This window comes from Teleopsis dalmanni, chromosome 2, assembly GCF_002237135.1.
Source record: "Teleopsis dalmanni isolate 2A chromosome 2, ASM223713v2, whole genome shotgun sequence".
In the NCBI taxonomy this organism is placed as follows: Eukaryota; Metazoa; Arthropoda; class Insecta; order Diptera; family Diopsidae; genus Teleopsis; species Teleopsis dalmanni.
In genome coordinates, this window is record NC_051847.1 from 94628142 (window position 1) to 94640720 (window position 12579).

At 28.6% G+C, this 12579-nt stretch overlaps 1 protein-coding gene across 1 annotated transcript in view; it reads left to right on the forward strand.

Annotated features, from left to right (window-relative positions):
- Nucleotides 1-1826: 1826 nt before the first annotated feature.
- Nucleotides 1827-12579, forward strand: part of LOC119685895 (longitudinals lacking protein, isoforms A/B/D/L-like) — a 96885-nt gene continuing 86132 nt past the window's right edge. The window contains exon 1 of the mRNA XM_038100297.1: nt 1827-2005. The gene's annotated coding sequence lies outside the window, so the exon portion shown is untranslated. The remainder of the gene's footprint in view (nt 2006-12579) is intronic.

Genomic DNA, 12579 nt, shown 5'->3' on the forward strand with positions numbered 1-12579 from the left:
AGTAAATTCAGAAACTAATCCTATTACACCGACGTTAGAAGTTAGGTCCTTAATTTTGAGAAGTGATCGGCCTAAAGCGATTTATATAAATAATATAAGAATATAAAAGTGAGGTTAAATTATTATGGTGCTTCTTAGGTCTGTATAGTATGTTTCCACTGCCTTCGTTAGACCAATTTGTTGAGTTAATACTTTGTTTCCACTGATTATCCAAGTAAGTTACTTAAGTGGCTTTAAGATTTTGTCGTTTAAATTGACACAAGTTACTTAGAACATGTAAAAGAGGTTTTATATGTCAAAAAGTTCTAATTGTAGAGCTTTTCTTTGTTCACACTTCAATTCTAAGCAGATGATATTAAGTTTTGTATTGCTAGAAGAAAATAACTCGGCATGGAAAACACAGGAAATGCAAAGAATTTAATATATAATGTTTGTAATATTCTTCACGATGTGAATGCAGCACTTGTTGCATATACAAAAGCACGTCCAATGATTTATAAAAAATTACGAACTATTCAAAAACAAAATATATAAACTATTCAAAAAATAATAAATAAATAAATTTCTCACAAGGGATATTACCCAAATTTGAAATAAATTAGTTGTAAACAAACATACTGAGAAAGTAAGTATTTAATAAAATATACATAAAATTTATATAATTGATTTATCAATTATATAATATATAATTGATATATATCACTTATATATTTAATTCTTTTGTGTGATATATTATAAAGTGAAGTCTATTTATTACAAGTGGATGGCGATTTCAACATTTTTAAAATAAATATGCAATACAAATTTAAAAAATTAATTTAATTTGGAAGAAAGTAAATAATTATAATTTTTTCCGATATATTGCACGTTTTCCACGTATTTTCTGTATGCACCTATTGCTTTATTCATTTAAGCATCTATAATAAAAATAATATTATTTTACAAAAGCAATTAAGATTATTTTATTAATGCCGAAACAAAAATATTAACTTCGTTTTTTATTTAACCACAATAGAAATTGTCAAATATGAAAAGAAATGTCAAACATGAAAAGTAAAATAAAAGTCGGTATGCAAATAGAAGTTAAAGTGTTTACATCTGTTTTATTTGCTGCTCTGATAGAAATAAATCATAAAATTTATTTATTAATATTTAAACAAAAAATTATTAAAAATTGATGCTAAAACAAATGCAATATATTATCATAAAAAAATGTTCTAGTAATGACTGAATAATGAACAAAAAGTTATTTTTGTCACCAATATGTCATACAAGCTTCCGCGCCATCTTACGGTAGAGTTTGATTTGATAATCAATCTGACTATGCTTTCTCACCAATAAAAATTTACAGCGATATTCATTATTAAAAATATTGCTAAAAATGAATTGTAGTTTTTGTACAAACATATATATATGAGTATATTTGTAAGAGACGTTATCATATATATATTTGCGAGAGATATTGTAACATAATCCCATCTTAGGGGGGGCGCTGCAGTATGTGTGGAATGTTTGTCACATCTGTAGAATTTAATTTTTACAATTTTTCATTGTGGCAATTTGTTTGTCAACATTCATCCTACAGATATGAATGTTATTTTTGATATTTTTTTCAGTTAAATCTATTGCTGGTTGAATTTTAATATAAAATAAAAACTTTTATTATACAGGATTATACTAGTTTATTATTTCAAATAATAAACTTAAATTTATTATTGTTGTTATTTATTGATATTAATTTGTATTAAAAGAATTGTTAGTTTTTTCTGTCATGGTACGTGAGTTGAAAATTTTGAAGCATTGTGATTACTGCATTATTAATTCGAGCTATTGTGAATTTCTATATTATTCGCCATTATTTCTGACAAGTTCTATAGTGAATGGAGCCAAGCGAATAAGAAGAAAATATGATAAAGCGTCTGCGGCACTAGTCAGTGTCATTGCAATAGTTGTCAAGTTTAGATGTGGTAAAGAGTTTTAAGTTGTAACGTAATTATAGAACCGGGTAAGTTTATTTATTAATAAATGCAACTTTACTACAATGTTTTTATTACGTATAATGCATTTCAATGTAACAGTTTTAAAGAATCTAAAAAATAGAACAAGTGAAGTTATGTTTTTTTTTCGTTTTGACGCGCGTAGGCGTCTTATCGGTTTCTGATTTTAATTGTAAAGTATTTTTCGGCTTGAGACATGTGAGTATTCTGTTTGTGTTTTTTAAGCAACTTAACACCAATAGAATGTGTTTTTCTTGTTTTTGCTTTATGCTCAATTTTCTTTCCTTTCTGCGCGTTTTGGAAAATTTAGTTAAAAGTGCAAACAATATTTTAATTATTCTAAAACAAAATATTGACAATAAAAAACTTTCTAAAAAACATTTAGTTTTTATTTAGAAAGTTATATTTTAAAAGAATTTTTCTAATTAAAGAAACAAAATTGAAATGTGATGCTGTGTAAATGCGGGCAGTGGGCGCCATGTTGACAACATTAAAATTCACAAAAATTCTAATTGGATTTGCTTTGCTTAATGGATTGTTTATTGGAGAATTAAAAAGTGGATTTTTCGAGGATTCTTATTCCAGCGCTTCTGGACATTTCATCCAATTTTATCATTTGAACCCATTTTTGAGGAATTTAGATCATTAAAATTTTATTTTAAGATATTTTTTTTTGTCTTTAGAAAGTTAAAACTATAAGGTTGTTTGGGCTCGATGCATTAAATTTGAAATGGTTATCAAAGTGTAGGTCGTGGTTCTATAATGGATTCTCAATAAATTGGTCTTACCGGTGCTTCTTGATCTATTAAATGTAAAGCGGTAATTAGAGTGTAAGTCGCGGCTCTATAATTAAATATCATTAAATTCGCCATGTGTTGTTAAACAGTCAAATAATTTCTTAATATATTTTTGAATGTAATATTGGGGACATGATAAGTCCACTTACAATATTAACCGAGATAGAGGAAGTCGTGAAAAATCTATTTGAAAATATGATTCATAAAAATAACTTGTGATATATTTATTTTTATATCTAAGGATATGTACTTCACGTAACTCCGAAAATATTTAAAAAAAATATTTATTTTAATTGACGAATCCATCAAATTAATACAGCATATTAGGCATAAAGTTGATGAATAGATAATTAAAGTTAATGTATTATCCAAATTATTTCAATGAATCATGTTTGAGAGTGCTTTGACTGAAATTTTCATAAAGGTAGAGTTCACATTAAATAGACCTATATATATCTCTACTACTTCGCTTCAATTTATTTTTATTTTCTGGATCAAACAGCTTCATATGTAATATACTTTAAAGGGAATCACATTGATGCTAGCGCTGAGTTGTGAATAGTCAAAGAGAAAGACCCTGTGTCTATATACAAAACACTTATTATATAGCAAAAATATACAAGTTTAATTTCAGAAAAATATTTATAATCGTAATAGAAATACAGACAGAAATATATGGAATAAATTATTACTTCCTGATGTTAGCGAATGAGTTTGGAACTGTGATTCTGTTGTAGCCTATGACGATTGACGATTAATCTTCAAGTACAAGAAAGAATTTTTCAAAGTTCCATAAAATGTTGTCATTTAAACGTTTTAGTATATACAATATATAGATTATTATTTCTAATTTTTTTTATTTGCAATTTATCTTAACTACAAATAATAAGCAAAAGTTATATATTAATAATCACAGAAGAAATATTCTAGTAAAAAAACAAATTGTTCTATAATGCAATATTTGGGCATAAATTAAAATGCATTGTTTACTCACATTGGTAAAGCTGTAGCTTTTGGTATGACGTAAAGTTATATATGATGGAACGTTGAAAGAATTTTTATATTAATTTCTTAAATAGCAAGTCCTATATATCGTCTCTTTTTTAGGTCTTTTAGCTTTGTTTGTGTCTTGTAATAAGTATATAGTCAATAGACTATCATCTAAGCATTATCATGCTTAGCCTATCTCATACTTTCGCTAGTTCTAATAATGGTAGTGTTACAGATTGGCAAGCTTTTACTTTTTTCTTCAACTTTAATCAATTATCATTTTTATTTCGATTATACGAATTGAATTTCTAATGAAATAGCTTGGAGTGGATGGTATATGAAGTCCAGTTGTTGCTCTCTCGACTTGATAATTTAACCGGAGACAAGGTCTACCTCTAACTATCTTTTTCCTCCAACTACCGACTCAAATATATTTTTCGCTTGAGCATCTTCCACGACATGATTAAGCTAGCAAAACTGCTGGATGTTAATTGGTTGAATTATATCAATGTTATGACAAAGCTTTTACAGGTCGTAGCCGTTACCAACTCGTAGAGGAACAAAGATCCTACCAAGAACTTCATAATTTGAAAATTTTGTATTATTAAATAGACAAATAAATAAGTATTAAATAATAATAATCATTTTGGTCATTAAAATAATAATATTATTAAAGTAAATAATAAAATAAATAATAAAATTAATAAATAAAGAAAAAATAATTTAATTAATACAATACATAATAATAAAATGAGTAATAAAAATATATAATAATAATGATCCTGATTTTTCTTCACTTCTGTTGAATTCAAGAAAAAATAATATAAATAATGCAATAAATAATAACAAAATATAAGTATTATAACAAATAATAAAATATGTAATAAAATATATAATGATATTATTAATAAGATAATTAAATAATACAATCAATAAATTAAACAAGTAATGAAAATAAAGAATACAATAAATAATAAAATATACAATAAAATAAATATTTGAAATTTAACAATTAAAAATAAAAATATATGATTTATTAATCCAATTATCCTACAGTTTGTTTACGTTATAATATAAACAGCAAGTAAATTTGTTTAAACTTTCACAACAAATTAACAAAACTCCAGAAAAATGTGCGAATATGAAAGTCAAGTGGATCAGTTGTTTAAGAAGCGCTGACTCTGAACTTCAAATTTAGAAGGGCACCAATTCGATTCCTGGTACTTCCTCTCAAAAAATTATTTACGAATATTTAAATACAAGAATTATTTCCAAGACGACTAATAATGGGTATTTCGCAATACTCGAAACAGCTGTTTGGTCAGTCAAAAATTTAATTAATTAAAATAATATAAAATGAATTTTTATTGTTGTAGTTCACTACTGTTCGAAAAACCTTTTTATAAAATAAATATCAAATATTTTTTATGTTGAATGAAAGTTACATGGGAAATTAATGTTTTAAATTAAAATTTCATGGAAGTTTGCTAGCGATTTTAAGGGCTCAATTATTGTCATCCTTTCAATTTGATGGCAAACTCTTACATTATGTTAAAATATAATTATCAACTAGAAGCATAATAGATTAATGCTTGAATGCAAGGCAGGAGACCCTCTATGAAATAATGCGAAAGTGATTCCAAGAGGTATAAGTGTCTCCATGCCGGACATACCATTCCGACGAGGGTCTTTCTAACAGTGTGTAATGATTCCACCTCTTCACCACAAAACCTTTTTGTTAATTTTCATTAATAAATAAAAATAGGAATAAGGAAATAATTAGATCAATAGATGTCTATTACTGCTAACAGCTAAGGTGGCTAATTTTCATTTTCATTAATAAATAAAAATAGGAATAAGGAAGTCATTAGATCAATAGATGTCTATTACTGCTAACAGCTAAGGTGGCTAATACCTTCCTTGAGCATTTTAAAGATAATATTTTTCGTATAAAATTACCAGGTGAGCTTTTTCAATAGAAAGAACTTAAATTTTACTTAGCAATGGAAAATATATTTCTAGCCAATACCGGAACTTAATTCGAATTTAATTACTTTTAGTTTTGTCTATTAAGAGTAATAAATTCCAAAAGCTTTGCATATGTATTTAGTGCATAAATTTTAAAAGCATTTACTTTTAATATTCATGTAATGATATGGTATATGTATGTTTGCATATATCTTTATTCAAGTATGCAGATATATATATGTATATATTTGTCTAAATATAATTTAGAAAATTTCATATAAATATGTGAAATTACACACATGAGTTTCCGGTGTAGAATTCAGAAATTTAAAATGGTTTGATTATTGCTCTGGAGAAGTTTGTACCCTACCCTACTCTACCCTACCCGTCCATACATATGTACATATGTATGTATACTGACATATAGTACCCGCACCAGAGTGCAGTGTTTCGGGAAAATAAACTTAATAACTGCACTATGCGCTTATCTCATACATTGAAGCATATTTTATAGTAAAAGCGCGAATACTTGGAGATACCGCCTTGATTGTATTTGAGAAAAATAGCTTTAAATTAAAATTTCCCTCAATTAGCAGTGCTAACAGTGGAATGGCGCGAAGAGAGCAGCACACTGAACCGAATGCAACCAAATCTATTTCATGCATTCACATATGCACATCAACATCAACATCGCTGTGTGAACTTTTTTACCATCATAACTTTTCTTCTGTTTTCTTCTGTCGTCCCTTGTGTCCTACACACCTCAGTAGTCAGTTGCCAGTCGGCAGTCAATATGAAAATGTATGGAGTGGAGTGCCTGCGCCAGTGCCAGTGACAGTCCCAGTGCCAGTGCCAATCTGCTAAGGTTCTCCATTCTCCTCGCTTCCTCTCTCTCTGTCTCTCTCTTTCCCGCGAGTGTATCAGTTTTATGATCATTTTATGATTGCAGCGCGTGTAATACTCTTGAATTGTTGTTGTGTGGTGTACATTTCCATGTTTAAGTTATTTTCATTTATATTATTTTTCTATTTTTATTTATTTTTTTTTGTTGTCGTCGTCTTCGTTTTTGTTTTTCACGTATTCTTTATTTTTTTTTTTTGCATATTTACACGTTCAAACACATTTGTTTGTATGCATGCATTTCTACAACAACGCATAATAACTTTATTCTTTCCATTAACAACAAATACATACATTCAATGAACGCCAAATAAAACAAAACTGCAAAACCAACAGCAGCGCACAATAATGATGATCGCATTATGAGAATTGACCATTGTTGTTGTTGTTGTTGTTGTCGTTTTTTGCTGTTATTGTTGTAGTTGTGTTTGTAGTTGTTGTTTTATCTTCACTGCATACAGTTTATATTATTTTTACTGTGCAAAAATGTTTGTTTTTATTTTTTGTTTTTGTTTTTCTGTTTTTTTTTTTTTTTTTAGAATATTTTGCATATAAAATTCCACAAACTTGTCCGAATGAGAAGTAAAGTACATACAGCGGGAGAGAGCAAAAAGTTTTCATCATAATAAATACTACCCCCCTTTTGCTTGTAATAACCGCCACACAACTACCCGACCCCGTTTTAACATACGACCACATAAGTGTTGTGTATGTGGATTTGCTTGTACCTTTATTGTTGGCATTTTTTTAAAAATTGTTAACACATTTTTCTGCTTAGAATACAAAATGCTTAATTTTCTTTTAATAATACTGCTTTTTATGATCAGTAAACAGGGTGACTCATCGAGCAATGTGATTAAATCCAACAACAAATGGTCGTAAATTACAAAAGAGCTTAGTTGTAAATTGTAAAAACGTAAAAACGTAAAATCCTGGTGTAATTTTTGCATTTGCAGACTAATTTTAATAAAATTTCTGTTTCTGTTTCTGTAAAAGTTTAAAGGTAAAGTTCATTAAATAAATAATTATTAATTGAACATTGTTGCAAATTATTGCAAATTGTTCAATAATTAAGCAATTAAATAAAACCATTAATGACCACAATTTTTTTTTTTACTACTGTTGAGTTTTTTTTTTTTTTTCTAATGGCGTTTTCGATTGATAAATCTGGATTCAATCTATATTTACACTCGATCTGTTAAACTTGGTTACCCAATCTCACATTTTTAGAGTAATTTATAGATATATTTTTGTTTAATATGCATATATATATATATCGAATCAAATCACCCAGTCATATTTGTTCAGTCATATAAAATAGCTGTTACTCTGGTAAAATATCTAGAGTTATATATTTTGCTAGAGATTTACCAATCGAAAATGAAAATTGCACTAAAAGAGAATCTCGGTTGAAAAAGTTCCCAGTTCTACCTACCACAAACGGCATAAGGTTTAATAAATAATGTATTATATTATTATAAATACTTGCTCGATAATACCCTCTTCTGTTCCCAAAAAAGCACAAAAGAGAGAGGAAAATGAGACATATTTAAGCCTAGACAAATCACTTTAGTCGACTCAATCCCAATTTCCATCATTACTACTTTCATTTGCTAGTAAGTAGTAAAAATTTGCTTTCTACTCAATTGAATTACAATAGAACTAAACTAATCTGGCCTTCAATAAATTCATCCGTCTAGAACTCTAGATGGTCACTAGATGGTGAATGTGAGCAAATTCGGCGACATTATATTCCTTGTTACCGGTCATTGCTTTCTTGGCAGACAAGTCAAAAAAGCCAAGGTAGCCAAGACAGAGACTTGAAAATTCTAACTGACAAGAACTGACGACTTGGCAACTTTTGCCAAGAGGACGTGTTTTCAAGCTTTTATTTATTTGATTTATTGGCAAGAAGTAAAGCTACAATTCCTAAAACCATTTTTTGAGGTGCTAAACCTATTATATCCAGCTCACGTGGACATACAGTGTACTAAATTTACAATTTTCTCAGGACCTCCTCTACACTTTAGTGTAGGATTTTTCGTATTCCGAAGAATTTGAAATTCTTGGCAAGTATATGTGCTATGATTTAGTTGACCATACTGAGAAGTGTAATTCCGCGGCAAGATTAAATTAGTGGCAAATGGACTTCAGCACTGACACTGGAGTCAACTTACAGTAGCTCAGCGGGTATTCTATCCCGTCCATGTGCTTTATTTTCCTTTAACGCGTTTATTGCGTCAACAATTTCATCGGCATCTGGACAAGCAGTTAAAATATTCGTGTTTACAATGTGATTCGAAGTTAGCAAGTTAAGAAAAAATGTTCTCCTTATGTTGTGAGTCAGCTGGTACAATGTTTTCGTAGAACTCTGCCCACAATTCTAATTGCTCTGTTGTTGATGTGACAGTGGGGTTTACTTGATATGGTGCTATTATTTGCCAATTTCTTAACGGTTCCAAAAAGATCGCCGCTGCGATAAATTTTTGACACTGACTGAGCTTCATCTGCTTTCTTATTGGTCCACTTCCGTGGTTTAAAACAACCAAATCTGGCCCACTTCTTTCAACTAGGATACCCAAGAACAACATAATTATAATAAACGAATAATGTCATAATTCCATCAGAAAATTAAATCTTTTCCTCTTACAATCATGTAATGATACTCATTGACCGATATAATTGTACATATTCGGATTACTCTGGAATGAAAAGTTTGTACTTTTTATAATAAGAAGCATATATTGACTATATTATTTACTTTACTTTATGTTGAATCTCAGATGCTTCTTGTAAAAGTATACAATCAGATGTAAATCAAGCAATTTCTCTTTCAATAGTTCTACAACAATAACAGAAACTGTCGTGCCCAACTTATATCAAGATATAAATGAAGAGTTATTTATTATTACATTGTATTATTACATATTTATTGTAATTATTATATTACATTTATTATACATTGTTTATATGTTTGATTGTTCCATATAAATACACTAAAATTAATGAAATCAGACTCTGTTTTGCCTGAGGTGGTTTTTTTTTAGTATCTTCATACGTTCAGTTTTTCGTCTTAATTTACACCCTTTCCTACTATTTTTACTTCCTTCGGCTTGATTCCAATTCGGATTCTCACTAATTATCTCTACTTACCACTATTCATTTTTGGTTCCTAACATCTTACATTACTCGACTCAATTCCACTTTCCACCATTACTTTTTGTTGTTACGGTTATTAGAATTTGATTTCTATTCACTGGCATTACCATGGAATAGCGTGCTCTTCAGTGCTTTCAAAACAATATGGATTAAGTTAAATTATATCGGCCATTCCAAATATCCACTTACTCTATTAACTTCTTCTGTGTCCATATAAAAAACTCAGAAAACTAAGCTTTTAAGAAATTTAAGAACTACCTTCAACAAAGTCTGCTTTTTAGAGGCAGTTCCTGAAGTTGAACAGAATCCTCAAAAAAAGAAGTCCCTAACATAGTTAATTGGCGCGAACAAAAACAACAACTACCTAAAATGGTGGATGGACTGTTACAGTTGATAGATATGAGTCAAAGCAGAATTTGATCACCGTTAACTTTACATCGTTTTGATAATAATAAAACAGAATATAAGAAAGTTTTATTATTTCAAGGTAAAATAGCCAGTTCAATTTGTGCATGCTTAGGTTTAGAGTTCTTTCTAATAGTATGATCTTAGTTAATAATAATAACAAACTATGTTCATTATATCTTAATCAATTTATATATATAATAAAGCACACTTTTCAAATAATTTATGGAACATATAAGAAATACGTTTTAGAATCATCATTTTTCCAATTTACATCTAATAAAACAGAAGATAAGATTATTAAACTTATAATGATTTTCTAATGGGTGTGGAGTAGAGATAAAAGCCCCCCAGTCATTATAGAGTAAAAGTGCGTACTAGCACTAACTCAAGAAAAAGAATCAAGAATCAATCTAATGGGTTTGCATTGTTCAATTAATCTTCTCTTACAATTAAAGACTAATAGTTAAAGTTCTGTAACATTACTGACATGTAGATTATAATGCACTATCTATGATCACACGTGGATCATAGATCCACTTATGTGTTAAGCAATTCTTAAACTATAGAAAAATGATATAAAATGGCATATTCTCAGTATAGTTCAAGAAGAAGATCGCTTATAACTGTGGTTAAATATATCTAAAGTATACAGTGTTGACATTGAAGCTATTTTCCATGACAGCAACAGGTATATTATTATTTTTAATTCATATTAATAATATTTTTATTAGGAAAAGTAAAATTGAAAAAAGATAATTAACTATTGGGACTGGTCACTGTCTCACTGTAACATAATTAATGTTACTTACTGTTTATTTGTCGTTTTTATTAAAGAGTTTTCCATTTGAGATTTTTCATTAATGAATAAGAATATATAATATATTCAATCATTAATGAATATACTTCAATATTCCTATGGTAGACTTATGATTACAAAAACGTCTGTATTTGAAAATGATGAAAATTATCCCATGCCAAAATGTAACAATAAATACTCGGTGGAAATTTCAAAGACAACATTATATTTCTTCTTTATTTATAAAAGTTTTGCTTAAGAGTTTTACTCTATTATTCATAAAATTGTTACTAAACTTTTAAAGTTTTTACCATTCGGGCATTAGTCCCTTATTATCGAAGCGCCAGATCATCAGTTTCAACTTTCAATCATTTCAAATACATTTAAAATGATTAAAATTAAAAACATCAATTTTAAAATAAAATTTAAATTGTTAAATTGTTAGCACCTGGCACCTGGATCCCGGCAAAACATTTTGCTGTTATCAGTTGTTTATGAAATCATCGTACACAGTACTCTGACTGGTTGGTGTTAGAAGACTTGTGTATTTTTTGTCAATGCAATCCATATAAAAAATTTACAGCTTTAAACCTTGATATCTCGGGAAGTAAGCTATATTGATATTTAGCAAAGCGGAAAAAAGAGTTGCCCAAAATAGCTGATTGTATTAAAAGCCGTTGTTAGATCAGTGTGTTCGGAAAATCGGAATAGTATCAATGATTTAGCTATGGAGTAAAATCGTTGGTATATAGCAGAGGTTCGCAAGCTATGCTACGCGATACATAAGGTGGTTCGCAAGGCAGCCCCTATGCTGCCTTGACCTGTGGCAAGGTCAAATGATTACTTATTATGTATACCTTTTAGAGAAGTACAAGGAAGGATTAAATTAAATTTTCAATAAAAGGTGTTCCGCCCAGAATTTCAAATTTTTAAAATTCTACGCCTTTGGCATAAAGAATGATTTGGTTTGTGGATAGAATAATTTCGTTGGTGTCGATAAGTAGCTGGTTTGTTCACAAAATGTGAAGCACAAAAGAAACTAAACAGAATAATATGTTTTAATTACTACAATCAATTCTGTAGACTTTAAAATTATTATTTTTAAATTATGTTTTTTTTTTTTGCAATATTTTCACCATTAATTTATTTTTATTGTTTTCTTATGTATATATATAAATAAGCTAAAATGAACACTGACTGCTTGCGTGAAGGGTTTACTTCATAATTGTCGTGTATTAAATTTATAAGCAGTGATTTATATCTAATATATATTTAAAATTCTTTTTTTTTTTTGTTTTTTGCTTAAAATTTGTGACAAGTATTCAAAATTTGGGACAAAAATTTTCTAAATATTCTGTATAAAGTTTACTGATTTTCGGTTAATATCAAAGTATCAAGTTTCTTTGATTCAAATGATTATAAAGCACATCTACGTTACTATTGTGTATTTGTTTTATTACTAGATATCGTCCATCGGTTTCATTCTCTCACTTCACACATATGGATCTAAGACTTGGTTAACGTGGTTAATAAAGCATTATGATCCCTCAGTCTCACTTGAGAA